This window comes from Diabrotica virgifera, chromosome 6, assembly GCF_917563875.1.
Source record: "Diabrotica virgifera virgifera chromosome 6, PGI_DIABVI_V3a".
Classification (NCBI taxonomy): domain Eukaryota; kingdom Metazoa; phylum Arthropoda; class Insecta; order Coleoptera; family Chrysomelidae; genus Diabrotica; species Diabrotica virgifera.
The window spans coordinates 200,450,105-200,456,104 of NC_065448.1; the positions used below are offsets into that span (position 1 = coordinate 200,450,105).

The window sequence follows — 6,000 nt, forward strand, 5'->3', positions numbered from 1 at the left end:
GTAATACCGTCTTAAAGTGGTGGTAATTCTCTAAAACTACGAAGATTGCAAAGATTACATGTTTGAGACGTCATATCATTTGAATTAAATTTTTGAGATTTTTGTTGAATGAAACATCATTTAGTAAGATACTTGAAAGGTAAGTTGTGCAAAATTGAGAGTTTTATAAGAAAAATTGTATTAGTTACACATTGTTAAATCATTTTTGAACAAAATTCATGTAAGGCTCACTTTCCGCCCACACCGTACTTATGACCATACATTTTATTTCTTTCTATTATTATTATATAACCATAAGATAGCTTAATTATTCTTCTTTCCCGTTCAATATGTAAAATTTCATTTAATCCATTAGTTAAAGAATTACATTAAAATAACTCATCCATGCACTTCGCCGTACGCTAGTTTACAGTGCGCCACTGTTTGTGAGAATGTGTGCGTTATAAATAAAAAAAATATAGAAGATACAGATTTAATTTTAGAAAATTCTTTATATAAGGTTTTTTTTTGTAAAATTTTCTGAATTTTTCAATGGTCAAGTCAGTTTTTTTGTAAAATTTATATTTTCGGAGTTATTTAAAAAACATCTAATTTCGTAGTTCATTTGTTTAATAAAAAATGAAGCATCCACTTCTCGAGTAGAACTTTTTGATATGTTGTTTATTAAACATTTCTTAATCAAATTACAAAAAGTTCCATCTTGTTTGATTTTTTTTCGAAGTGAAAATCTATATGCACTCCCCTATAAATAGTTTTAAAATTTTTAAGTTTTCCCGTCATTCTTTAAGTTTATAAAAGTATGTGTACGTCAAAGCAGATTTTAGTCAGTACCTATGTTGAGACCGAGGAGCAATTAACACATCAACTGAAAATCTACTTTAAAAACAACTAAGCAGCCTAAACCCAAAATTACTAGAGACTACCGAATTAGTCAAAATATTCTTCTTCTTTTGTTGAAAGTCATTACTACGTGTTTGCGATCACTACATCCATTCTGTATTGTTCTTATAGTAATTATTGAATGTTCATGCCCGTCCAAGCCCTGATATTGCCAAGCCTAGGGATGGGAACGATGTATCGATAAATTAAGTATATCGATATGTTTTAAAATTTTAGCGATATTTTTATATCGATATTCAACTTTCGATATATTGGAAAATATATCGATATTTGAGATTCAGTGTATCGCCCACACAGGATTAATATATCATATTGGCAAGATATAAAATTATAATAAAATCTTATAATATAAATTATATCCTAACTTTTTTTGAGACGCTCAGTATACTATAGGTCATAGGTACTAACGAAATATTCAATATTCTACTACTCTAATATAGGTATATCATAATCACGATTTTCGACAAGTATTATTTAATTTGAATCTCGTATATACCTACCCTTAACTTTTTTTCCAAGTTTCAGGTAGTACCATATAATATTTTTTAATTTTAACAATGTTTTTGGGAGACCGGCCCTGGCAAGGTATGGTGAAGTTGTACTGATATCCCAAACAGCACAGTACGTTTTGAGTACGTACAATTTTGGTACTGTACGTACATGATGTAAAATGTACGTTTTAAGTACGTACACTGGGGTACATACCAGTACGTACAGAAGAGTACGTACTAAGTACGTACTGTTACGTCCAAGTATGTACCATGAGAAAGAAGAGCTAAGGCATATTCATAGATTTATAATACTCTAGATTGCGCCTTACGATCTTAAAATGGGTGACGGTTGCGACAGAGATAAATGAGCCTATTTGGTCGGTAGTCTCTTTTTAATTTAAGGGGAATATCGACGACGTGACTATCCCACTTTATCGAGTATTATGTATTGACAGTTCGAGCGGGTGGTGACGAGAAATGGTCTTTGGTCTTCGGACATGGATAATCGTGGTTCGAATCCCATACCAACTTTACCTTTTTAATTTTTAATTTAATCAATATTGCGTTTATTAGATATTTTTACATCTGAAAAATGGACCTAAGTAAATCTAGCAGATAATAAATGTATGTATAGTAAGTTAATATTGGAATACATAATTATTTGTAAAATAAGTCATTCGTTATTAATATAAATTCGGCCTTATTCGAATGACGTGAATAATGTTTGTATTGCTTCTACCTTTTTAAAAAATTGTAATAATAGTTTCATAAATAAAAATAATGTCTAATTACTTATAATTGAATCGGTCATTTCAAAAACAGCAAAGTCCACAATTTTGAGAAACTAACTTTTTGAGAGGAATATACTCCTTTAAGATAAACGTTGTGTGCAAAAACGACACCAGTCCAGTAAAAACATTAGGAACAAAACTACAATATAACTCTGAATTCTGATGTCATCCATTTCATCCATCTTTCGACTATATAGGTAGTTTTCTTTGGCCTTTGCTCTTCTGTAAAATTAGGAATATGTGACTCGTGTCTCGTGTTGTTTTTGAAATGACCGATTCAATTAATAAATCGATGATGGTACATTATGTTGATATTAATTATTGGTAATGTGTACGAATATTTTTAACAATTACTTTATACTATTGTACCATTAACTTATTAAAAAAATAACATTGGCTTTTATATTTTTAAAAATCTATAGGTACCTACACAGTTTTTCTTATTTGTTATATATTTCTTTGCTTAGATTTATTTAAGAGATATAATAATATCTAATAAACGCAATATTGATTAAATAAAAAATAAAAAAAAGTAAAGATTGGTATGGGATTCGAACCAGGATTATCCACGTCCGAAGACAAACGACCAGTTCTCGTCGCCATCCGCTCGAACTGTCAAATCATCTAAAATACTCGTCGATAGAGTAGGATAGTGACGTCGTCGATACTCCCCTTGAATTAGAAAGAGACTACCGACCAAATAGGCTCATTTATCTCTGTCGCAACCGTCACCCATTTTAAGATCGTAAGGCGCAATCTAGAGTATAATATATCTATGGGCATATTTATTATGTCAGGTTATGTTAACCTAACCTAATTTATTTGGTTAGGAACTTTCCTTCCACCTCGAGTACAGAGTTTTGATGTGATAATTCATTGCAAGACAGTTTCATTTAGATTTTTTTTACTTATTTTTGGTGTTGGAGCTTAGTGTGGTTTCCTGTTATCTTATTGAGGTGAGTGTTTTTTAACTTATTATAAATAGTCATACTGAAAAATGTATTTTGTGGGCGAGGAAGTTAGATAAATAAAATTAAATAAAAAATAAGTCTATTTAAAACAAAACCATTTGGCAAACTTTAAGAGTCATAAGTTTTGCTTGTTTTTGTACTTCAAAAACGCTTCAAATATGAATTTTTTTTCATATTGGTGAATAAAAAGGTAATTTTAACAATTAATTCATCATTTAGGTATCTATTTTAAATTTTAGACATGTCATCAAATAGTAAACATTACAAAAATGCTACAAAGCAATTGAAACGATTTAAGCAAAGAATGTGCAAAAAATATCTAGTTTTAATATTTCAGTGAAAAGTGAAAGTTAGATAATAAAACTATGGATATGACAGACACTAATGATAATTCAATGGATGTTTTTGAAAATTTAGAACATCATCCATTACCACACTCTCTTTCAGACACACTCTGTTTTGAATATGAGAATATATTATTAGAAGATGAAAAATGTATTAGTGATACTACGTAGGATACTACATAAAAGTCTTACCAGTAGCTTATCAGAATGGTGCTGTAAACATAATATTACACATGTGGCTATTAATGACCTGTTAAATATTTTAAAACCATATCATCCTGAATTACCCCGAGATGCTAGAACTCTGTTACACACTCCAAGGAAAACTATTCTACAACCAATAAACTCAGGTCACTATATTCATTTTGGATTGAGAAATTGTTTGCAAAAACTACTGTCTCAGTATTCTGGAGAAGAGTGTCTTGATACTGTAGAAATTTTAATTAATATAGATGGTCTTCCACTTTCAAAAAGTTCATCCAGTCAAGTGTATCCAATTTTATGCAGTTTATATCCGAAACAGGGGCCAGTTGATATAGTTGGTATATATCACGGTTATGAGAAACCCAAAGATTCTAATTTATTTTTAGAAAAATTTGTAGAAGATGCCATAGAAATAATTAATAATGGTATGAAATATGAAAGTAGAACTTATTTTATTAAAATTAAAGGTTTTATTTGTGATGCTCCTGCTAAAGCATACATTACATGTACTAAAGGTCATTCTGGTTACATGTCTTGCAGTAAATGTGACATTGAAGGGGTTTAACTAATAGGATTTGTTTTCCTGACACGAAGAATTTTCATTTGCGCACTGCATAAATTTGACTGTATTTAAACTACATTTGACTGTAATTAAATGCATTATGTAACAAAGATATGTACTATACAGTTAACTATAATTTATTGGGCGTAATATAAAGCATTTAATCGTACTAGAGGGACATCAGTCTTAAAACAGATTTTTTTAAATTATTGTAAAAAACAACCCACTTCTAAATTTCTAAATATTTACAGCAGTTGCAAAAATGAATTTATTTTCGGAGACACACAAGTCAGACATACATTTAGCAGTATTATTTATTTATATGGGTGTATTTCCATGGGTTAATTAATGCTTCAGTTGATGATGGTTGTGATAAAATATTCTTTATCAAAAGTATCCAGTTTTATAATTTGATATTCTTTCTTTATAGAAGCTGCAATAAAAAGTCAAAAATGTAGTGATAAGAAGGTGGCGGAGCAAGAAATTGGACGATGGTTGAGTAGAGCCGGGGATTGCTTAAAAACTTTCAAGGAAAAGGAATCAGAATAAAAATTGAATTTATTTATGTTTTAAATAATAAAGATATATTCACCTATATTTACTTTTATTTACATAAATCATCATAAGTGTGTATAGTATGTACATAATATTATGTATATACAGTGATGAGCGTGCTAATAACCGGCAACATAGCACAAAAGATGGAAAACATATTAAATTGTGAGATAAAAGAAATAAAACTAGTAGAGTTGTTAAAATTAGCGATAGTAACATATAAATTGATATTATATTGATTGTTTCCCACCTTAAGACGTATCAGAGGAGCATGTCAACTAAAACTGTCACTGTCACAGTGACATTTCTCAAAATCGTCCGATACGTCTAAAGGTGGGAAACAATATAATGTCAATCTACAAGTTACTATCGCTAAATCTAGGTTAACCTCTTTTTATCTCACAACTTAATATGTTTTCCATCTTTTGCGTTATTTTGTCGGTTATTAGTGCACTCATCACTATATAGTATGTACTATGTACATACCTTCAATATCTATCTACTAGGTACTTACCTTCAGTACGTACTAGGTACGTACTGTCAGTATGTACTAGGTACGTACCGTCAGTACGTATTAGGTACGTACCTTCAGTACGTACTAGGTACGTACCATAATTTGGAAAATGTACGTCTTATGTATGTATTAAGTATGTACTTCGTACAGCAAAGTACATACATTGTACGTACCATATGTCCCATCAGTACGTACTTAGTATGTCTTATGTACGTACTTGTGCTTACTGGGATTGTACTCCTAGTTTTTACTAAAAACAAGTGGTATTATTAAATAGTTTTTTAAAATTAAAGTGTTTATCTACTAGATACTACTACGTAAGTTATCTATACGTAATTATTACTTTATTATTGTGAAAAGAAAACGTCAAATAATAAATATACACCAACGTTCAATCATTTTGTAAGGTTAGCTAACATGCGGTTGGTTTGTCACTTACCAGAGCCGGACTGAAGCTTTCGCCACCGCAGCTAAAATGACTTCACACAATGTAAACACACCTTCCGATCTAACCAGTCCAGTAAATCAACGTTCGAATATCACAAACAGTTATGCATCAGCCGCTTCAAACTCTTTTCCGAGTAAGACCCAAGCAATTGTATTTAGTTGTATCGATAATGCTAAACTGCAGGATTTAATTCCGTTGGGCACAATAATCAACCCAAAAA

The 6,000-nt window shown here is 30.5% G+C and overlaps 1 long non-coding RNA gene across 1 annotated transcript; it reads left to right on the forward strand.

Moving 5' to 3' along the window:
- The first annotated feature begins 2,682 nt into the window (after positions 1–2,682).
- Positions 2,683–4,858, forward strand: LOC126886632 (uncharacterized). The gene is made up of 2 exons (XR_007698724.1): positions 2,683–3,138; positions 4,694–4,858. It is a non-coding gene; the product is annotated as an uncharacterized LOC126886632 (long non-coding RNA).
- The last annotated feature ends 1,142 nt before the right edge of the window (positions 4,859–6,000 follow it).